Source organism: Macaca fascicularis, chromosome 4 (genome assembly GCF_037993035.2).
Source record: "Macaca fascicularis isolate 582-1 chromosome 4, T2T-MFA8v1.1".
NCBI classification, from domain to species: domain Eukaryota; kingdom Metazoa; phylum Chordata; class Mammalia; order Primates; family Cercopithecidae; genus Macaca; species Macaca fascicularis.
Window position 1 is genome coordinate 11,981,442 of NC_088378.1, and position 13,066 is coordinate 11,994,507.

At 47.9% G+C, this 13,066-nt stretch overlaps 1 long non-coding RNA gene across 5 annotated transcripts in view; it reads right to left on the reverse strand.

Annotated features, from left to right (window-relative positions):
* Window positions 1–13,066, reverse strand: part of LOC141410034 (uncharacterized) — a 34,893-nt gene that overhangs the window by 16,940 nt on the left and 4,887 nt on the right. The window contains exon 4 of one of the 5 annotated variants that reach the window (XR_012433326.1): window positions 1,558–3,899. The exons of 3 other annotated variants lie outside the window; for them this stretch is intronic. This is a non-coding gene — a long non-coding RNA (uncharacterized lncRNA). Of the gene's footprint in view, window positions 1–1,557; window positions 3,900–9,637; window positions 10,639–13,066 lie in introns of those variants that run through there. One more of the 5 variants, XR_012433328.1, reaches the window with a different exon arrangement.

Below are 13,066 nucleotides of genomic sequence, written 5' to 3' on the forward strand. Positions count from 1 at the left end.
GCACATTTGTTAAACATACTAGAGACTATCTTTTGAAAGGAAACCTTTCCACCATGTACGTAACTGCCTTCTAGTTGGCCTACTTTGTTTCGGTTTTGTTTTTGTTTTGAGACGGGGTCTCTTTCTCTCTGTCCCCCAGGCTAGAGGGCAATGGCACAATCTCGGCTCACTGCAACCTCTGCCGCCTGGGTTCAAGGAATTCTACTGCCTCAGCCTCCCGAATAGCTGGGATTACAGGTGCCTGCCACCATGCCTCGCTAATTTTTGTATTTTTGTAGAGATAGGGTTTCACCATGCTGGCCAGGCTGGTCTTGAACTCCTCACCTCAGGTGATCCGCCTGCCTCAGCCTCCCAAAGTGCTGGGATTACAGGCATAAGCCACCACACCAGGCTAAGTTGGCCTACTTTGTAAATGTGATTTTTAAAAATAATATTTCCCTAATCAAGGGATACCCCGGCTGCAATTATTTCGATTACTGGAAACTAATGAAGAATTAGTGACACCTTGTGGCAAAAGCTTATTAATTCATGTTCTACTGCTACCCATTTTCAGAGATGTCCAAAGGCTTCATGCACTTCACTAAGAAGTTAAGAAAAGAGCAAAACTTTGGAAAGAATAATCTAGGGTTGCAACTCTACCTCTGTAACTAGATTCTCTCCTCAATAACTCTACATGTGCTTCAGTCCCCTCCTCTTCACAGAATCTGTGTGACTTCAAGTTCACAGATGACTTCCAGGTTGGCAAACCCAGTGATTACTTCTCAAGTCTCATCTTTCTCAACTTCTCAGTGATATCTGACCAGGTTGAACACACTGTTCCTGAAACCCTTGGATTTGACAAAATCAGTTTCCCTTCTCCTTTAAAATGTTGTAAAGCGGTCTAAGTGCTCACGAGTACCAAATTTATATCTCTAGTTCCACTGAACTTCAGACTCACATCTCTAACCTGCCAGTGTGACATACGTATTTGGATGTCCAATAGCATCTGTCCAAAATAAAACTCTTGGTTTCCTGCTCTTTCCAACAATTGACTGCATCGCAGTAAATAACATGATCATCCTGTCAGTTTAGTAAAGCCATAACCTTAGCAGTCATTCTGTAATCCTCCACTACTTACTATTAGTAAGTGGCAGTGAGGAGTAGGAATAAAGGGGCTTAGTTCATTCTCTGAAAGCTCCCAAATGCACCCCTTCTCTCCATTTTTCCTACTATCACCCTAATTCAAGCCAGAGTCTCTCAACCTACTCAGCACCTTCCTAACTAGTATCTTACTCTTCACCTCTTGCAATCCATTCTTTACATAGCAATCAGTGATCTTTTTAAAACATAACTCAGATGATATCCTTTCTTAAAACCAAAATCCCCATAATCCCAACTCCTCTTCCATTCTACAGAGCCCTCCAATTTGCCCCCAGCTTCCCCAAAATGCTCTAAAAGCTCATGTCTTACCACTCTTCCCTGGCGTTCCATGTTCTAGCCACGCTGGTCTTCCTTTCGCTCCTTAAACTGTTATGCCCAGACTGTTTGTTCCCCAAAGAAGACCACCAGAGTCCAGAGTCAAAGCCAAGCGGCAAGGATCTTTACTACAAGTTCGAACTTGGTCCCTCCTTTACACAGTATACAAGAGGGCCCCGATCAATGCGTGCGTTTGCTTTTTATAGCCCGAAAGTTGCAGGGGAACAAAGAAATTCTTTTGGCTCCCGCGCTTTCAGTAACCTTGAACGGCTGTCTCCTTATCGGAGACTTTCCAGGTGGTGTTTGTACTGGGCTCAGGGAGTTTCGAGCCCGGGGGCTGAGGAATGTGCCCAGCTCCTTTCATTCCCCCCTCCTTTTCAGGTATCTTTAGAGCCAATCTTGGGTCTTATAAGTCTGGTTCTGTTTCAGCATTTACAGGTTGGTATTGGGCTCTGAGGACTATGAGTTGTACGGTGTCAAATTTCTCCTTAATAAATTGTAAAATTCTGTTAACAACACAAGGTCCTACGGTAAGCAGAAATAGTAGACTTAGCAGGGGTCCAAGGAAGGGGGCTAACAGAGAAAACATAGAGGAATTCCACCATTGGTCTGCAGCTGAAGCAAACTGCCGTGTTTTTACTTCAGTGCTTAACTTGCGTAACTGTTGGACCCGGTCCTCTACAAGTCCTGATTCATTTATGTAGAAACAACAGTCTTCTTTTAGAAATATACATGTACCACCTTTTTCTGCAGTGAGTAGGTCTAGGGCTCTCCGGTTCTGCAAGGTTACCTGAGCTAGGGACGTGAGCTGTCGCTGAAGGGAGGCAAGGGACTCAGCCGACTCCTCCATAGCAACAGCAAATTGTTGTTACAACTTGTTACTTTCTATGAGGGTGTGACCTAGGGCTCCCCCCGCCAGTCCGGCCGCAATGAAGGATGCGGTGAGGGAGATTCCTGCAATGAGGGGGAGAAATATGGCTCGTGCAGGTCTTGGTCTAGGGTCTGGGTGAATAACAGCACTAGTCCAGTTACCGGTATACCCTAGGAACTCGCCAGCAGTTAGTAGAGTCAACCGGGGAACTAATGTGACAGGGAGACACAGTAGGTTATTAACAGAGGGACTAGGTAGGTTCTTAGATAAGGTTCCATTACACCAGAAGAATATGCCTGATGGAGCCCTTAAGGTGATATTAGGGGGCGTTGCAGTGATGCTGCAGAGGCTGGAATTGGTTTCTGAGAAACAGTAGGGAAACTTCTCCTGACTGGGGTTTAGGTATAGGCGCACGTTCAGGATAGGAGCATACGAGAGGTTTCGGAGGTTGTTAGCTTGGGCAAAGGTAGAGGATCCCCATGGCAGAGGGACAGCGGTTAGCGGTGGACGCCCTAGAGTGGCGCACAGAAAGCAGCCAGACAGGCTATGAAGTCCTGTAAGGTTAGCAAGTTTTAGTCCTTCTTGTAATAACTTTAACCAGGAGAAAGGACGTAAGTCTTGTGTTAGTCTGTTTTCCTGTCATTGGATATTCCTGTGGACCAGGGGCAGTACTTGTACTAGGCCTCGCCATAGATAGAGATGACTGCTAGGCCATGTGGAGGAGGGGGAGTAGTATACAGCCTCATGTTGAGGCGAGGTCTAGCGGGAGTTCCAGGGGTTTCTAACTATCTATGTATATGAAAAGTCTTTATCCCGTCTACGATGGAAGGGCCACTTAGGGTCTAACTGTTTTCTCTCTCCCCAATAACGGGGTCTATGGATGTTACAATAGTTATAAGGACAGCCGGCATTTTGGTGCCACCAATAGTGTTTACAATTGTATTTAGTCTGATCAAACTTAAAGCATATTATTGGTGTTATAGGTTTGGCTATTTGAAAACCAGTAAAATTTAGTAGAATTGGGCTGTTGCACCCTGAGGAAGGGCAATCAGCACTGGCCAATAATTTTCCGGGCTTATGAGGTTGCCCAGGGTGGGTTCGGTTTTCATAAAGCCAGAATCTCCAGACAAAGGGATTATGAGCTGGTTTTGTGATTTCTCCAGCGGCCACTAGGGCGACTAACGTTAGGGTTAGACTACCTAACTGCATGTTTGCAGTGAGCTATGCTGCCGGCGCAGGGTGAGTTTTAAGGGGTTGTTTCTAGCTCTGTCCACAGTCCACGCGTCCGGTGCTTCGGCCGCCGCCGTGATTGGTCCCAGAAGATCGGAGGTTGGGTCCACTGGCTTGACGTGGGTGTAGTGGATCTACGATGCAATGCCTTCTACCTTCAGGGCGGTGGGTGTGATTAGGAGTACCTGGAGTGGTCCTTTCCACCTGGGTTCTAGGGTCTCTTGTCGGTGTCACTTGACTAGGACCCAGTCTCCCGGCTGGTACGGATGGGGTGTCGGCGGGGGACCGGTCTCATATAGTTCCTTCAGCTTGGGCCAGATTTCTTGATGAATTTTCTGCAAGGCTTGTAGGGAAAATAAGAGTTCAGAGACATTTTCTGTTTTAGACTTGAGCAGATCATCTTTTAGGCCGGGAACTAAGGGTGGGGGTCTGCCATACATAATTTTATAAGGAGTAAGGCCTAGTCTGTAAGGTGTATTACGGGCCCAGAACAGAGCGTAGGGGAGAAGGACCACCTAATTAGTGCCAGTCTCCATAGTTAATTTAGTTAAGGTCTCCTTTAAGGTCCGATTCATTTTCTCTACCTGTCCTGAACTCTGGGGCTTGTAAGCGCAATGTAGTTTCTAATTTGCCCCAAGGATGGAAGCCAAATCCTGACTTACCTTAGCGACGAAGGCCGGCCTATTATCTGACCTTATCTGGACGGGGAAGCCATACCTGGGGAGGATATCTTCCAGGATTTTCTTTGCTACAACCTGAGTAGTTTTCTTCTTGGTGGGGAATGCTTCAGTCCACCCTGAAAAAGTATCTACAAAGACAAGTAAGTACCGATACCCGTATTTTCCTGGCTTTAGCTCAGTAAAATCTACTTCCCAGTAGATACCGGGCCTGGTTCCTCTAAGCCTTGTTCCCGTTGCAGCCTGGGATTGGGGGTAGGCGTTGTTAAGCTGGCAGACTTTGCAACTTGTCATGATGTTGCTGGCCGTCTCGGCTGTATGTCTGAATTTGAGCTTAGAGCGTCTGATCAGGTCTATCATCCGCCGAGCACCCAGGTGGGTGGTTCGGTGGATGTGTTCTAACACTTGTTGTCTTAATTTTTCTGGTAGGATGGTTTGGTCATTAGTATCAGTCCACCACCTATTCTGGATCTGTTTCAGGGGAAGCTTGTCAATCCACTGGAGATCTTGTTCTGAATAATCAGGGAAATATGGCAAGTCCCGGGGGCCCGGGTCAGGGAGCTGGAGTGCAAGGAGTTGGCTGGGAGCCTTTGCCACCTTTCTTGCAGTTTGGTCCGCCAGAAAGTTGCCTTGAGCAGTTGGAGTAGTTAGTTTCTGATGCCCTGGGCAATGCACAATGGCTAACTTTTCTGGCCTCTATAGGGCTGTTAGCAGGGCTAGGATTTCTTGCTTGTTTTTTTATCTCTTTTTTTTTTTAGCCGTCAGTAACCTCCGCTCCCTGTAAATGGCCCCATGTATATGCACCGTTGCAAAAGCATATCAGCTGTCCGTATATACCGTCAGCTTTTTCTCCGCCCCTAAGGTAAGAGCTTGGGTGAGCACTATTAGTTCGGCCTTCTGGGCCGATGTCCCCGGGGGCAGGGGTTCCGCCCAGATTACCTCAGTCTCTGAAGTCACTGCCGCTCCAGCGTATCTCTGGCCCTGATGCATGAAGCTGCTCTTATCAGTGAACCAGACGAGGTCGGCGTCAGGAAGTGGGCGATCCTGCAGGTCTTCTCGAACCCCGTGCACCTGAGCCAGTACCTCGGTGCAGTCGTGGAGTGGGGCATCCAGGTCTGGGTTGGGCAGCAGCGAGGCAGTCTCTTACCCAGTGGCCAGCCTCCTTGCAGTAGGCACATTGGTCTTTTATCAGATTATCATGCCTGGGGGGGCCGCCTAGGTTAGGTGTACTCTGGCTGTAGATGTTCTTTCTGTACTACTGCTGCCAGGACCTTGGTCATTTTTTTAGTGGCCTTAAATTGCCTTTTTTCTGGAGTATCTCTGTTATTATAAACCTGCTGGGCTATCTGAAGGAGGTCTTGAATCCGCTTTTCTTCCAAGTCTTTTAATTTTTGGAGTTTTTTTAATATCTGGGGCTGCCTGATTTATGAAAGACATTACAACAGCTGTCTGACTTTCTGGAGCCTCTGGATCTATGGGGGTGTACTGTCTAAAAGCTTCCATTAATCTTTCTAAGTAGGTGGCTGGGCTCTCTGTCTTTTCTTGCCGAATAGAATATATTTTAGCCAAATTAGTGGGCTTGCAAGCAGCTGCCCGGAGACCTGCCATTAGAGTCTGGCGATAAAGGTGTAGCCGTCCCCTACCTTCTGCCGTGTTGTAGTCCTACGCCGGCCTGGTCAGAGGAAAGGTCGCGTTTATGAGGTCAGGGTTAGCAGTCGGTTGACCGTCGTCCCCCGGGACCAGCTTTCTAGCTTTTACCTGTATTCTCTCTCGCTCCTCCGTGGTAAACAAGATTCAGAGGAGCTGCTGACAATCATCTCAAATGGGCTGGTGGGTGAACATGACACTATCCAGTAAAGCCAGTAAATCTTTGGGGTTGTCTGAAAACCGAGCACTCTGAGTCTTCTAGTTATACAGATCACTGGTGGAGAATGGCCAGTACTGGAGCTTGGGGATTCCTGTGTCATCTGGGGGTCTTATTTCCCGAAGGGGTAAAGCCACCGTGGAGTCAGGCGGCTGGGGGGGGGGGCTAGTCCGTGAAGTGCACCCTCGCGTCCGCCCTGCCGGCCTTTTAAAGTTACTTTCCCTTTCAGCGAGCCCGCCTCCCCTCCGCCTGCTCCCTCCCTCTATCTCTCTCTCTAATCTTTCCGTTTCTGTCTAAATCTTTGATTGACATACTTACAGGGTCTCTTCTTTAAGTCTCTATCTCATTCGCACGCGCTTTCTCTCTCTGTCTCTCTGTCATCCCGTGTCCTTTCTCCTTTATACTCAGTCTCTTTTTTTTTTTCTGTCTCTTTCTCTGACTCTCCACGTCTGCCGTTTTCTCCCCTTTCTCTTTCCGATTTCCCTTCTCACTTTCTCCCTCTCCCGTCTCTTATGGTATCTCTCTCACTCATTCTCTCCCTCTCCCCAGTCTCACTTTCTGTGTCTCTTTTTGTAAAGGAATGTGGGTTAGAATCCCTGTAAAGGAAATCCGCGCCGGAAGCTGGGAGCCCGGGGACCGGGGCCGCAGGCGCGGCGCCGGAAGCCGGGAGCCCAGGGACCGGGGCCGGGAGCGCGGTGCCGGAAGCCGGGAGCCCGGGGACCGGGGCCGCGAGCGCGGCGCCGGATGCGCGCGCCGGAAGCCGGGAGCCCGGGGACCGGACCGGGAGCACGGCGCCGGAAGCCGGGAGCCCGGGGACCGGGGCAATTCAGACCGCGAGCGCGCACCCAGGGACCGGGGCAATTCAGACCGCACGCACGCACCCGGGGACCGGGGCAATTCAGACCGCGAGCGCGCACCCGGGAACCGGGGCAATTCAGACCGCACGCGCGCACCCGGGGACCGGGGCAATTCAGACCGCGAGCGCGCACCCGGGGACCGGGGCAATTCAGACCGCGAGCGCGCACCCGGGGACCGGGGCAATTCAGACCGCACGCACGCACCCGGGGACCGGGGCAATTCAGACCGCGAGCGCGCACCCGGGAACCGGGGCAATTCAGACCGCACGCGCGCACCCGGGGACCGGGGCAATTCAGACCGCGAGCGCGCACCCGGGGACCGGGGCAATTCAGACCGCGAGCGCGCACCCGGGGACCGGGGCAATTCAGACCGCGAGCGCGCACCCGGGGACCGGGGCAATTCAGACCGCGAGCGCGCACCCGGGGACCGGGGCAATTCAGACCGCACGCGCGCACCCGGGTACCGGGGCAATTCAGACCGCACGCGCGCACCCGGGGACCGGGGCAATTCAGACCGCGAGCGCGCACCCGGGGACCGGGGCAATTCAGACCGTGAGCGCGCACCCGGGGACCGGGGTCAGAGTCAGCTGTTGCCCAGATCGCGAACGCGCTCCGGCAACTCAGATCACAATTTAAATCAGAAGAGAGCCAGGGGACGTCTCCCACCGGTCTCCACTGGCTGTCCTATAGCGCGTCCGCCAGGACTGTGCCAGCTTCAGTTTCAGACCTCGCGAGTCACAGATTCAGATTCAGAACAGACACTCAGACACAGACAGACAAATGGAGACGAGCCAGCTCACCTATCAGTAGATCGATCTTAGCAGATCCGTTGACCAGGGGTCTGGTGGGCTTGGGGAATCCCGGATGAGCCCCCAGATGTTATGCCCAGACTGTTTGTTCCCCAAAGAAGACCACCAGAGTCCAGAGTCAAAGCCAAGCGGCAAGGATCTTTACTACAAGTTCGAACTTGGTCCCTCCTTTACACAGTATACAAGAGGGCCCCGATCAATGCGTGCGTTTGCTTTTTATAGCCCGAAAGTTGCAGGGGAACAAAGAAATTCTTTTGGCTCCCACGCTTTCAGTAACCTTGAACGGCTGTCTCCTTATCGGAGACTTTCCAGGTGGTGTTTGTACTGGGCTCAGGGAGTTTCGAGCCCGGGGGCTGAGGAATGTGCCCAGCTCCTTTCAAAACATACAAGCTTGTTCCTTCCTTAGGAACAGTGCACTAGCCACCACCCTCTGCCTGGGCAGCTCCCCCAGAACTTCACGTGGTTCACTGCTTCTTTTGTCACAAGGTCTCTAGTTAGATGTTACCTTCTCAGGCTTTTCTGCCACTTAACTGAAGGCAGCCACTCATGGCCCCCACCATGACCACAAAGTTTTTTTGTTTTCACCAAAGGTTTTATCTTTCCATGAAATTTTCTTTTTTTTTCTTTTTTGGTTTATTTGCCTATTATCTATTTCCCTACAGTAGGACAAAAGCTTCGTCTATCCCAAGCTCTTACAATACTGCTCAGTACAAGGAAGGTGCTTAGTGTCTGCTGAATAATGAACTATCGTAAGTTCTCCCTTGCATTCTCTTACCGATATGGTTTGGATCTGTGTCCCCATCCAAATCTCATGCCAAAGTGTAATTCCCAATGTTGGATGTGGGCCTGGTGGGAGGTGATTGGATCATGGAGGTGTTTTTCATGAATGGTTTAGTGCCATCTACTTGATACTGTCCTCAGGATAGTGAATGAGTTCTTGCGAGATCTGGGTTTTTTTATTTTGTTTTGTTTTGTTTTCTTTGAAGCAGAGCCTCACTCCGTCACCCAGGCTGGAGTGCAGTGGCGTGATCTCAGTTCACTGCAACCTCTGCCTCCCAGGTTCAAGTGATTCTCCTGCCTCAGTCTCCCGAGTACCTGGGATTACAGGCACGCGCCACCATGCCGGCTAATTTTGGTATTTTAGTAGAGACAGGATTTCACCATGTTGGCCAAACTGGTTTCAAACTCTTGACCTCAAAGGATCTTCCCACCTCGGCCTCCCAAAGTGCTGAGATTACAGGCGTGTGCCACTGCACCGGGCCAAGATCTGATTGTTCAAAGGCATGGAGCACCTCCCCTTCTTCCTCTTGCTCCTGCTCCTGCCATGTAAGACACCTCACTCCTCCTTTGCCTTCCACCATGACTGGGAGATTCCTGAGGCCTCTCCAGAAACAGATGCCGCCATACTTCCTGTACAGCCTGCAGAACCATGAGCCAATTAAACAGCTTTTCTTTATAAATTACCCAGCCTTAGGTATTTCTTTATAGCAATGTGATAACAGACTAATATATTTACCTACACTTAAAAGCATTTCTGAAACCATAGCCTTTCACTCACTTTTTGCACACTTAAATGGAAAATATGCTGCTGCTTCTTTTCTTGGATCAATTGTATACCCCTGCTATTCACTCATTCAAAAAACTATTCTAACCAAACATTAAGTAATATGGTAGGCCTACAAATACAAATAGAACATGATCCCTACCCTCAAGGAACTCATGGCCTAGTAGAAGCAAACATGTTAGCAAATCATTATAAAAGCCATATGCAAGTATATCGGGAGAACCCACTCCCGATGTTTAACGTGGGTTCTTCTCTATTTCCTAAGTGTCTCAGCTGGGTTAAGAAATAAAGGGAAAGAGCACAAGAGAGAGAAATTTAAAGCTGGGTGTACAGGGGAGACATCACACATCGGCAGGATGCGTGACGTTCCCCGAGCTGTAAAACCAGCAAGTTTTTATTAGTGATTTTCAAAAGGGGAGGGAGTGCACGAACAGGGTGTGGGTCACAGAGATCACATCCTTCACAAGGTAATAAAACATCACAAGGCAAATGGAGGCAGGATGAGATCACAGGACCACCGGATAAGGAGAAATTAAAATTGCTAATGAAGTTTCAGGCATGCATTGTCATTGATAACGTCTTATCAGGAAACAGGGTTTGAAAGCAGATAACCTGTCTGACCACAATTTATTAGATGGGAATTTTCCTCCACCTGATAAGCCTGGGAGCACTATAGGACACCGGGGCTTATTTCATCCCTTCGGCTTCTACCGGATGCCTTAAAAGGGGCCATCTATAGGCCTACCTTCAGGGCTCATACTCTTTCTCAGGGATGTTCCTTGCTGAGAAAAAGAATTCAGCGGTATTTCTCCTCTTTGCTTATGAAAGAGGAGAAAAGGAGAAATATAGCTCTGTTCCATCCAGCTCACCGTCGGCCAGTTCAAAGTTACCTCTCTTGTTCCCCGAACATTGCTGTTATCCTGTTCTTTTTTAAGATGCCCAGATTTCATATTGTTCAAACACACACGCCTTACAAACAATTTGTGCAGTTGACACAATCACAGGGTCCTGAGGCGACATTCATCCTCCTCAGCTTACAAAGATGATGGGATTAAGAGATTAAAGTAAAGACAGGCATAGGAAATCACAAGGATATTCACTGGGGAAATGATAAGTGCCATGAAATCTTCACAATTTATGTTCAGAGATTACAGTAAAGACAGGTGTAAGAAATTATAAAAGTATTAATTTGGGGAACTAATAAATGTCCATGAAATCTTCACAATTTATGTTCTTCTGCCGGGGCTTCAGCCGGTCCCTCTGTTCGGGGTCCCTGACTTCCCGCAACACAAGTAAAAGATGGCGTTGTGGCTGCAGAGTATATGAACCCAAGTTAGAGGCATCATAAATGCCTTCCTGGCCAGGCGCCGTGGCTTACGCCTGTAATCCCAGCAATTTGGGAGGCCGAGGTGGGTGGATCACCTGAGATCAGGAGTTGGAGCTCAGCCTGACCAACATGGATAAATCCTGTCTCTAGTAAAAATACAAAATTAGCCGGGTGTGGTGGCACATGCCTGTAATCCCAGCTACTTGGGAGGCTGAGACAGGAGAATTGCTTGAACTCGGGAGGCAGAGGTTGCAGTGAGCCGAGATAGCACCATTGTACTCCAGCCTGGATGACAAGCAGTGAAACTCTGTCTCAAAAAAAAAAAAAGAAATGCCTCCCTAGAGAAAACAACAGAAGCTGAGGTTTAAAAGAGGAGTAGAAGAAAAATCCAGGAAAAGAGACAAGGAAAAATCATAAAGCACAAACACAGCGTGGAAACATAATAGTTCATGCAGTGAAGGACCGCAAGCACTCAGCTCTGCTAAGAAAAAAGTACAAGACAGAAATCAGTGAGATGTGAAATTAGAAAAATACACAGTAACCATGTAGTGGCAGGCTTATAGCATAGTTTAAGAAACTTGAACTTATTAGGCAGTGGGTTATGGAGCAAGCATGGTCAAGGATGCCTTTCTCTTAGATTATTGTTTGGTTCCATAGACGATTTAATTTAGACTACATGGGGTCAGAATGACGAGGTCAAAGGCTGGTAGGAATAGGAAGGACACAAAAAAGAGGATCCAGAAGCAAGAAACACTGAGGAAGTAAAATGGACAGGACTTGGTGATTATTGGGATATGGAGAATGAGGGGAGGGGGAACAAGCAAAAGGGACAAGAAATGGGGGATCTGGGAGTGGAAGGACAATGAACATCATAAGCTGGCGCTTTCTTGCGTAAGTTCTACAGTCCAGCAGTCAAGGGCTTAAGTCTTGGTCCTGTCACTTGCTTGCTATATGACTTTGGTAAGTTATTTCAACTTCTCTAAATTTCAGTTCCTTGCAAATTAAATGGGAATAATATCAGAATCTACCTCATTGTTAGACTGGGATTGTTATAATAACTAAACGAAATCAGGTATGTAAAGTGCTTAGAACAGTGCCTGCTCATCAGAAACACCTATTGATTAAAGAATTTTAAAATGATTATCTGACTATGTCTGTGGTCATAGATCTACCTTTCCTCTTCTTACTAGGGATGAATTGTCCATGTTTCTAGGCAAGGCCAATCCCTCAACTTACACACAAGAACCTATTCCTTTTTGTCAACATCATTCCACCAATTCTTCCCTCCGTCCCACACCATCCATTCCACCCTCTCTCCTGAATCACTTCTAGAAACATATACACACACAGTCAATTCTCGCATTAAAAAATATTGAACCTGTTCTTGACTCAATTTCCCTTTAACTACCAGCCCATTTCTTTCTTCTTTCCTTAAGTCATAAATTGCTCTTCTGCCACTCTTTTCAGGATCCATTATAACTGAACTTTCTCTTCTATAACTTCATGAAAGTTGCCTTTTTTCAGATTACCAGTGACTTCTATGTTTCTAGATCCAATGTTCTTATCTTGCTTAGCACATGTATAGCATTAGATATAGCTGATTACTCCCTTCTCCTTGAAACACTTTTATTACTTAACTCCCAGGTGACCAGGCTTTCTGCATTTTCTACCATTTCTTTGACCCTCTTTTGCAGTCTCCTTTGCTGATTATTCGTCATCTTTCCAAACTCTAAATATTGGAATACTCAAGGCCTTATCTCTCTATACTCCCTTGGTAATCTTATCAAGTCTCATGGCTGTTGATTCAAAAATCCACTTCTCTAACCCAAACCAATCTCCTAAAACTATAGACTCCCATGTCCAACTGTCTACTCAAACTCTCCACTTGGATGACTAACATGCCTTCCAAGCGTGATGTGCCCCAGACCAAGCTGCTAATGCTCACTCCAATAACGGCTCCTCCCCAGCGTTCCCTGTATCACTAAATGGCAACTCCATTCTTCTAGGTACTCTAGTCAACAACCTTATCATGGCCTCTGGCTACAATCGAATAGCTTAAATTAAACCAGTCCTCTCATGGGAATAAGCATAAAAGTTGAACATTTCAAAAAGCACACATAACAAAAACTACACAGGCTGTTTGAAGGCACCGGAGAGCAACCAAGATGGTCAAGACATGAGAGCCTGGGATCCCAGGAAGAAGAGAGATGCAAAAAGTGATACAGAACTTCTCCATCGCTTTTTCTTATTAGGGCATTTGCTGAGTTTTGTGCAGGGCATTATGGCGAGCAGAAAGCAGTGACCTGGAGGTATCAGGGACCTTTCAGATACGGGGAGATAAAAAATTGGAGTTGAAAACTGCTGACGGGACTTGAAGGGACAAGATCTCAAAGAAAGAAGGATCATAAAGAA